Source organism: Manis javanica, chromosome 12 (genome assembly GCF_040802235.1).
Source record: "Manis javanica isolate MJ-LG chromosome 12, MJ_LKY, whole genome shotgun sequence".
Lineage (NCBI taxonomy): Eukaryota > Metazoa > Chordata > Mammalia > Pholidota > Manidae > Manis > Manis javanica.
This window is the reverse complement of record NC_133167.1, coordinates 39,890,966-39,901,284: the sequence shown is the minus strand read 5'-3', so window position 1 is coordinate 39,901,284 and position 10,319 is coordinate 39,890,966. Positions and strand designations below refer to the sequence as shown.

Here is a 10,319-nt window from a genome sequence, read left to right as displayed (position 1 = left end):
AACTCAAGTAGAATTGTTTTCGAGTTCCCCTTTTACTAGGAGAAACAACACAATGTGCTAAATGAAACCGCAGTGGAAAATATGCTTGGAAATGTATTCCTTTGCTTTTAGAATGAAGAAATCGCACTGTAAAATATGTCCTAGTGAAGAAACACACTTTGAATCAAACTCCCTGTAGAAGAGCCTATCTCACAAAGGCCCGGTTTACCAGCATGCTCAGGGGTAGAACCCTAACAGGATTCTGTGTGAAGTCACAATATGGTTCCTTGGTTACCAGGGCTTTATGAGCACAGAGTTACAGATACAAAAGGCGCACATGCTTATGCTGAATGTTAAAGATTTAAAAAATGATGATTTCATACATGGTAAATTTATAAGACACTGAAGTGAATCTCTTTACATAACACATTCCTGGGTTATTTTCTTCACTAAATGTTGTGTATATGCGTTTTGTCTTTCTTTACTCATTTACTAAAATGCTACGTGACCTGCAGAAGGTTTTCAGCTTCCTTGGCCACATACTGACAAGTAATCACCTTCACTACTAACAGCTCTTTCAGGTGAGCTGTTGCAGGTGTGTCTTGGCGGCACTGAGTTCTGAGTTAGTCTTTTTATGTTGTTAAAATTTTAAAGATTAAGCAAAATTGGTTATTTACTTAATTAGGAATATTTCTCTCTTTCCAAAATATGGCTTGTTTGTATTGATTTTTTTTTAAGTATGGACAGTTATGTTCATTATATGAAAAATTACTTCATTTAAAATCACTTAGAACACTTTCACAAAACTGTATAAAAGATCAACATATTCTGTTTTTGCTCACCATGTATTTTACATAGTAATGTACATTTCTCTGTCTCTTAACAGTAAATTGCTGAAGATTACTTAACAATTTCCACTTCCACTGGCTGTTGGTGTGATCGCTTTTGGGTCAGCACATTTATACAGGGTTCCATGCTTTGTCTTCATTCCTCTTTTACTCCGTGCATTATGCAACTTCATGTAAATTGGATTTAAGGAATGCTAAAGATGATTTAAGCCTTTAGAGTCAGTAATAAGATGAACACATCATCAATGTGGACAGCAAGATCCTTTGGAGAAGACAAGTCTATTTTTACAGTATTGAAAATAGGAAATTAGTTTTGTAATGCTTGAGGAAAGTAGTTGAAGCATGGTTTTGTTTCGTGGTGTGTCATCTGTGTACTAGTCATTTTTGAAAAATTAGTAAAAGGATATAGTGGCCACTGTCTTTGAGGATTCCTCTTCACATCAACGAATCTGCTGACTGGCCATGGCAGTGATCTTCTACACAGTCAGTAAATGTGGCAGTTTGTAATCTCCCCTCAGGCATTCTGCTTATTTCATAAAAATTTCTTCTGAAAAGTGGTTACTTTGTATTTGCTATTTCAGTATACATACTGAGAAATCAGTCTTAAAGACTGATGAAATTTGCAACTTTTGGTTTCTCACAAATGAAATAGCCTGAAGAGTCTGGTCAACTTTTGGCAGCCACAATGAACTAAGTAGATCTTTTTCTCTTTTTTTACATCTCTAAAAATACAACTTTAAATTCTAAGGCGACATGTTTTCTTGGTAACTGAAGCAAGACTAATTAATGGGTGGAAACATAATTCAAATTCAAAACTTAATGAAATTTTCTAGTACTTTTTAAATGCAAATCTTATTTTATGGTCTTGGTGAATATCAGCAGACCATTGTAGAGATCTGTTGTTAAATGTAAAGAAACTTTTCATAGATATTTACTTACTTGCATTGGAGCAGTTCAGTTGTTCAATCTATGCCATTTTATTTAATTCATTGACACCATGGTTGCCAAAAGAGCCCCAGGTCATGATGGTTTGTTAACTGAATTCCAGTTGTCAGAAAAAACTCTAGGTTTGCATATTTTTGTCTAATGTGGAAAGTCAACATGATGAAGTGCAGTACCACATTTGATATTTAAAATTATACTATTAATGGAATAACAGTAGACAAATTGTTCCGTTAATAGCATAAATATAAACACCTGAATATATTGGAGGCTTTTCAGCTGTTAGGTGTAACAATGGAATCTTAATTTGCCAAAATGATTGCTGTTTGACAGAAAAAGTAATAATATTTCTATTTCATTTCCAATTTCCTCTCATTTTTAGCTACAGAAGAGTAGAAAGTAGGTAATGGAGTGAGGTATCTTTGCCTTAAGATCGAATAAACAAGCTGAGGTATACTTGGCTTATAGAGCTCTTCCTTTAGATGTGTATGCTGTAAATACCCAAACCTCTTGAGTTCTTAAGTTCTAGTAATTTCACAGTTGTACCTGTAAATTTTGTCCTTGTTAGTACCCAGGGATGTCCTAGAATACCAGGTTCATTTCATCTGCTGTTGCATATGGATTCCATTATAACCTCTCAGCTGTTTTGCCCATAGTGGGTTATCCCCACTTTACTGACCCCACTTATCAGTAGTTCCTCAAGTCCGTGTTGTTTTGGCATCAGTTGAAGAGGGTCTTGCTATCACCTAAAGGTAAATCCATTTGATTCCTTTTGCTATCTTTCCCAACTTCATACGTATTGTTCAGTATTCATATTTTCACTTACACTGAGACCATTAAAGGGAAGTGATAACCTCATAGTGGACATGGCAGGCATACCAGGCTCTTGTTTATTTGAGAGAAGTAGCAAAAGGAACAAATACAAAATGCTTGTGTGTTCAGTACCTGAAAAGAAAGCATATTTGTTAGATTATACACTTGTCCCATGGCATATCACATACATATTTAAATAAGGATGATGCATCTGCCTGTGATTAACTATACATGTACCCATAAACAATTTTTATACATGGGCTATCTTTTGTTTTTTCACTGATATTGTAATCGTATTTCAAGTTATAGGTTAAATGTGTCATTTATTTCTGAATTTGAACTTAGACCTTTATACAGCAAGAACTTGAAAAAACTCATTAATTTGGCTCTTCTGTTGACAGCCTTCTATTGACAGCATTGTGTTTATGTGATCTAAATTCTCCTGGTTAGTACTGCTAGTGAATAAAATGTAACAAGCTAAACTTTTTTCATTTGTGAGTAGTATATTAGCTTTTTAAAGCAGCAAACTAGGTACACTAATTCTTACTAGAATATTTTAATGTGAATGTGGTTATCAAGTCCTGAAGTCTTACTTATTCCAACAAAATACTTTATTTTAGGACTGCAAAAAAGATTCTAATTAAGTATTTTATAAACAACAGTAAGTTGAGTCTTTTGCCATTATATACATAAATGTACAGACATATAGACACACATTAGTGTATAGCACATATATATATATATGTGTGTGTTATGCACTAACATTTTCACAGGGTCTTCATCAAGTCCTGATGCACTTTAAACCCAAAAAACTACCAAAGAAGAAAAGTAGACTCTGTCTGAAGAATAGTGAGATGTTTCTATCACTTGAGAAAAGGAAAGTCCTTTTGTCTTTATAAATTGTTTCTATTATGTTTACAATCTACATTAGCTGGTAAAAGAACACAGCTTTATTAGTTAGCAATGTTACTAAAAAATGGAATTATTTTTTGGCAGTTATGTATTATCTAATTCAGAGTTTTGTTACATTTTTATTTAGAATTTGTTGAATTTTAAGTATGTTTTTTGCTTATGAAAATTATCCCTGGACCCTATTATTAGTAACTAGATCAAATATAGACTAGATAGGATAGGAAAAACACTCAGTACTTTTAGTGTTTTGAAAAGTTACTAGTATTTTTACTAGTTACTAGTATTATAATTTGGAGCTGATAGTATGGTGAAAATCATTAATGCTCTTTTTTTCTGGATATTTTTCATGCCAGAAATTAAGCAGGTTCTGCTCTTTTCTTGGTTGTCATCAGAATGAAAATATTTAAAGCAGTGGTTAAAAAAAAACACTTGTGCCTGTCTAACATTGATTTTGAGGCTGAATTGATGCATCTTTTTTTCACGTTTTGGGCAGATAAATTTATTTGTATATAATGGAACGCCTTTTCTTGATTGAGCTACGCTATTATATCTACATGACTACATGGTAGGGAAAAAAATGAAGAATTATGGTAGGCCTAGTAATGTTTGTTGTTGATTATCCTATCACTCATGCAGATGGCACACATTTCCACTGCAAACATATACTTAATATGAGGCAGATTATCTGATTTGTTCATTATCTAGTTCCTATACTTTTCTCAACTCTTAAGATTTTCACTTACATAAAGCATAGTATATTCATTGCACTTTACCACTCATGAACACTTGTTGCAGAAGATTATCAGGGAAAAAAAAAGGAGGTAAAACTTAATTTCCAGGTTAGTTCTTGAAAACTCTGGGGAAAATGGGGAAACACAAAGATTATGAGATGAAAACTAGGGCTCATTCCTGAATGTGCAGATAATTCAATTGCCCTGTATTTTCACTCGGCATTAGGCTTAAATTAGTGGAATGTCATGCTTTATTTTTGAGGCTTAATGAAAACTTTACTGCATTTGCAATTTGAGTAACTTGTTATTAAAATCATTTGGGAAAAATTTAATGTTTTGATACCTTCTATGAGTGGCCATTAGTTGATTATTTCTCATCAGCATTTTTTGTTTTTTCAGTGTTTAGATTTATAAGCTTACATACCATAGGAAACAAGATATCTTGTGAAGTTTTGTGGGGGAAGTCAATTTGGAGAACATGGCACACTCCTCAGGAAGCAATAAAAGTATCTTTGTATTGTGAAATTATACCTAGACAGAAAACTTCCTTGCAACACAAGGTAAATGTAGTTGATACTTTTTCAAAATAGTGAGATGATTGGGAACTGAAATTTTATCCCAGTCTTTTTGAACAAAGCATGCTATTTCACATTCTGTAATGAACTTTTATTTATATATATTATTCATGCACTTTTGTACAATACGTTTTAACAGAGTGAGAAAATAGAAAGTCTTTGAGGCTACTCCCGTTCTTTACTTTTAGTAAGATTGGTAATAAGGTAAGAAAAGATAGGTCAGTAATCAGATCTGAATAAATGTACTATAAATGCTCAAGAATTCACATTTTTGTGATATATTATGAATACAGAAGACTGAGTTTTATATTATTAATAACTTAGTTTTAAAATGGAATAAAGTTTTGAAAATAGACTGTTATTTCATTAATAGTATCAATGTAACAGTAAACTTGAATTGAAAACATGTCTTTCAAAAGTTAGTATTCTAAGCTATATCTTGATTACATTGTCTACGGTTGAAAATTTTTAAATCAAGTACTTTCTAAAAGTGCTTGGCATGTTATGCTCACAAAAATGACTATGTTTTGAATACCAAGTAACCAGTTAATTTTTGATGGCTTTGTATAGGACTTGATATATATGAATCATAAGTATTCTGTACTGATTCTGTATATTGTAACTTTGAACACTTATGAAAAGCTATCTGTTGATGTGTTTTGATTAGTGTAAATTTGTTTGCGTATTTGAATCCTAATCTTAGTTTAGGAAGTCAGAAAGTAGCCATTTTTGTAAAGTTCATATGCTATTTTTTTTAATTTTGGTTTTTGTATTTATATAATAGTAATGTTGTAGTAAAGGATTTATAGACAAAGCATAGAACTATTAACTCTTCCAAAACCTAAATGATAGGCATATTTTGTAATTCATGTTGCACTTGTTTTGTTTCATATTGAACTTTTTACATCCCTTTTTTAGGAAGAAAAAACACATTTGAATTGTTTTTAGCATAAAACTCTACATTGGAAAATATAACTCTTCATATGGTTAGCAAAGCATACTTTGCCACCAAAGCTAAATGAAACTAAAATACCTCCAGATATTTGTGCCAATGAACATTTCTTAGCATATTGGAATTAAAATAAAAATAATCTTTTCAGTATTTTTCATCTAGGAAATTAAATGTGTAATTCATCAAAATTTATATTCCACACCCAAATTTTTCTTTAAAAATATGTACAGTTTATACCATAGTATATCTGATTTCCTGAATAATGTTCTCTGATTTTATTATTAAAAAATTAGTTTATCTAATAATTATCTTTCCTTAATTAAAGTAATCATTTGAAGTAATGCTTCAGATTCTTTCTGATGTAAAATTTTAATTTTGTTGCACAGAACACTTTTAGTAATGGTGTCTGTCATTTATATAATGCAGTTTACTAATAAATGTTTAATTTTCTATATATTTCCTTTCAGTCCCTTTATACATCAGGTATTTCACGGGAAGATTATGCACTAGAACCTAACATATAGTACAACAAACTAAACATTTTTAAATGCATATCTTAAAGGAAAATATAAAGCAATCAAGATGTTAATGCTAAAGTGTTAACATTGATATTGTGGTATACTCATTAGAGAAAAGTAAAATTATGACAGACCCAGAAACTGTTTATCTGGTTGAAATTCTTTAATTTCTCCGTGTAGAAATTCTCAAAGGGAATTTCAGTCCTCATATTGTAGTTTTTCGTACCACTTAATGTCACTTAACTGCTTCTCTGACCAGCACTGTTAACGCAGTTTACATAAGTAAGCTTGGAAGTAAAGAGGCAGCAGAGAAAGCCAAATATTAAAATGTTTGGCCTTGAATTAAAGACAGTTTATCTATTTTCAGGTGAGGACTGCGTAATATTAGTAGAGATGATATACAGACTTAAAAATTCAGTGAACATTATTTTCTGAGCTGAGTTTGTTTTTGTGCTAAATAGTTTTATCCCAAGTAGGAGATGCTGTATTTAACATAACCATACTTTCTAAACATAGTCAAATATATATTTGTTGGAATATTGGTAGAAATAACCATCTTTTCCTCCACTGTGGAGGGGGAGGAAACTCCAGTGTTTAGTGTACATAAATTAGGAAATTGTATGGCTTACTTATTTACTTTAAAAAATATATAAGTGACTTAAATATGTTATTTTGAAGTGATCATATTACAGTTTCTTAAACTTATGACTAACTATATAAATGTAGCAGTGTACCCATGTGAAACCAGACCAAAATTGAATGCATATTATCACTGTGACCTTGAACTTACAGTTGTTTGGGCTAAAACAGACTGTGCCTTAAAATGAAGGAATGCCCTACAATTTTATAACTCTATGTTTTATTATGGGTGGTCTTCTCAAATTGGCCCCAAATCCTTTTCTCTGAAGTTGGTGAAGTAAAAGTTTAAAATATTTCTCTTAGTATTTATATGTATATACTCTGTATATGCTCTAAAGGCCTCCCTTAATTATAGAGTTCTCATTTTGAATTAAAATTGAATTATATTTCATGGATGTAGAAAATTAAGTTTGGCTAAAATTTCTGAAAACATAGTTAATTTTAGGAGAAGGTGGTGGCACTTCAGTTCTGAAATTATTATACATGGAAAAATGAATCTTCAAATGTAATTTTGTTTTCTTTCTAAGGAATAATCAAAGACATGAATTTATTTCTGTCTATAAGTACTGAGACCTATACTTATTTTTCCTCAGATCACTGAAGCTTGTATTACATATCAAATAAAGTTATTTACCCGATATGATTTTTCAGTAATAAACTGATTCATGTAGTATATTTTTAATGTTCACCTTCTCTCTCTCTCTTTTTTTTTCTTTCTAATTATTTTTAAGATCAAGAGAACTGACTCTAGGTATATTTTAATGTAAAGACTTGTATTTGTATTGTGCTTATTTGAAATAATGGATATAGTATCCATTAAAACAAATTATTCCATTCACAGGACATTCATGGTCTGTGCTAAAAGATGCCCATGTTTCTGTATACTCAGAATTTCTTGAATATTTTTCAATTGCAATTTTGAACATAAAAGCAACACATTTCTTATTTCTAATTTCACCTCCACTACCTCACCCAAAGACAAAAATAAAGGTTTCTCTAAAAATATGTAGAAAGAAAACATGTCTTTCTTTAAAGCATGGTCAAACTGAGATAGAAATAATTTGAGCAAAGGTATGTAATAATATGAAATATATGGCTGTCAACCTGTATCATCTTTTATATTATAGTTAAAAGTTTATAGAGGGCAAACTATGTGTTATGCTGAGATAGACTCAGTAATCATTTATTCGCAAATTGACCATTTTGTTCTCATCTAGAAAATGCAGTGCATAGTAGCAATACTTAACAGCGCAAAGGAACTTGTCGTATAGCATATACTGAAAAATGATTGTCACCTTGCAGATTTTTCCATTTAAACATGCATGATCTTCTCCAGTACTTTGTATAATGTACAGTGTACTAAATACACATTATGTGTGACTTTGTGTGTATTTTTGTATGATATAGTTAACATTACATTTAACTGGTTGTAATTCACAGAAAGTGCTGTTTTATTCTGTAGTGTTGTGAATGTTTTAATGTGTTTCAGCATTATGGGTGTAAGGTTTAATAGGTGAATATTTGCCTTCAGCCTCTGCTCAGGTATTAATGTGTAGCAACTTTTGGTGCTGTCTTTTTAATTGTCATAATCTGGTGTTCTCAATGTTCAACAATTAATTTGGTGAACAAGGACATGTTCAGAGATTGCTTTCCAGTCACATACTCACCACAATACCATTTGAAGTAAAATAAAACTTAGTTATTTCTTTGCAGCATGTTTAGCATTTCAGAAATTTGAATGCCTAAGCATGTGGCATGATAAACAAGATACAGCTCAGGTAAATGTTGAGAATAAGATAAATTCTAGTATTTACCAACTTGGTATTTTGTAGCTTTCAGCATGCATTTGTATGGACATTTCATGGTTCACATTCTATTTTAAGGCATTTTATACTTTCTCTCCCAAATATAGGTTTCTCCCAGAGACCATGCTTTCCACTTTCCTTACGCTAACGTGATGTTAATTCTTAGGTACTCAGTTTCTCAAATTACATAAGAATGAGGATGATTTAGATATTTTTTTGTAGACAGATTCCCAGGTCACCCTAGAACTACTAAATTTGATCTGTGGGGAGGAAACCTGGGATTCTGTTTAAACAAGTACCCCAAATAATAAGCCTCAAACTTTGCTTCAGTCAGTAATTTTAATTTGCAGGGCTCCTAAAAGCAACTAGAAATTGTCTTTAGGATTATTAGATGCCAAAAAGGCCACTACATAATCTAAACTTTATTATAAAATGGATGAAAGGAGTAAAATGGGGTAGGGCAGCTTTTGAAGGACAAGTGTCTTCTTTCTTACATGTTGATTAGAAGTGTTTTTGAAGCCATTTTAGTCATCATCTCTAAATGTATGAACAGTTACAAACTGCATGTATTAATATTCTATACATTATTAAATATACCCAAAAATAAATGTTAAAAGATGAGAAGTAATACAGCTACAAGCTTTAATATTTTATTTGGATACTTACAGGATTATCTTGAAACTGTTGCCAGTAAATCCAATCTGGGGAGATCTCCCTGTATGCTAGGTGAGACCTCAACCTGGAAGAAGGTTCTTGATTGACCAGGAAAGAATTCATGAGCAGGACAAGCAGTTACAAGCAAAAAGTAGTTGAGTAGAGCAAAAGTACGTACTCAAAGAGGGAGTGCAGTCGTGCTCCAGAGAGCAACCTGGTGGAGTTCAGGTTGGGTGGTCTTATAGCTAGAGTTTAAGCAAGGGGTGGGTATTCATCAAGACGGGTGGTTTTTCAGAATAGAGAGGGGATTTAAGGACGATAAGGTGGTGCCCTCTTTTCGTCCTTAGATGGTCTGCCTTGGAATTGTCATGGAGGTAAGTGATGTTTAGTAGGCTAATGAGCATATAATGTATTTTGAGGTGCAGTCAGGGTCAACTCCATGTTGAAACTGTCAGTTTTGGCTGGTCTATCATCTATATTCCTACTCCTCACATCCCAGGAGAAGAGTTTACATGGAATGTTTAGAATGTAAACAAGCATCCAACTGAATGTAAACAGTGGCTGAAGGCCCTCTTCCCCCTCCAAGTGCATGTCTGGCTATTAGCTTACTAACAAAACTGCCACTGGAGTATGCAACATGAAAGCCGCATAGGTCTTTCCCACTAGTTTTTCTCACATTTTTCAACTCCCTCCTCATCTTCACTCCCTTTCTATAATATTTATATATTTTTATTGCTACATAACAAATTACAAATTTAACAACACACTTTATTTACTTACAATTCTCAAGTCAGAAGTCTGGGCAAGACCAACTGGGTTCTCTGTTCAGAATCCCACTTTGGAAATCAAGCCAGGACTTCTGTCCTACCTCAGACTCACTCAGGTTGTCAACAGCTGAGGTTCTTTTCCTGGGGCTGTTCTTTTCTGAGCTTCGTGTGCCATTCTCTGCGG

At 32.5% G+C, this 10,319-nt stretch overlaps 1 protein-coding gene across 6 annotated transcripts in view; it reads left to right on the top strand.

Annotated features, from left to right (window-relative positions):
* LOC140845013 (uncharacterized protein C2orf66-like) overlaps positions 1–10,319 on the top strand; it is an 80,151-nt gene that overhangs the window by 49,950 nt on the left and 19,882 nt on the right. The window contains exons 1-2 of one of the 6 annotated variants that reach the window (XM_073218470.1): positions 443–560; positions 866–4,785. The exons of the other annotated variants lie outside the window; for them this stretch is intronic. The gene's annotated coding sequence lies outside the window, so the exon portion shown is untranslated. Of the gene's footprint in view, positions 1–442; positions 561–865; positions 4,786–10,319 lie in introns of those variants that run through there. 6 annotated transcript variants of the gene reach the window in all.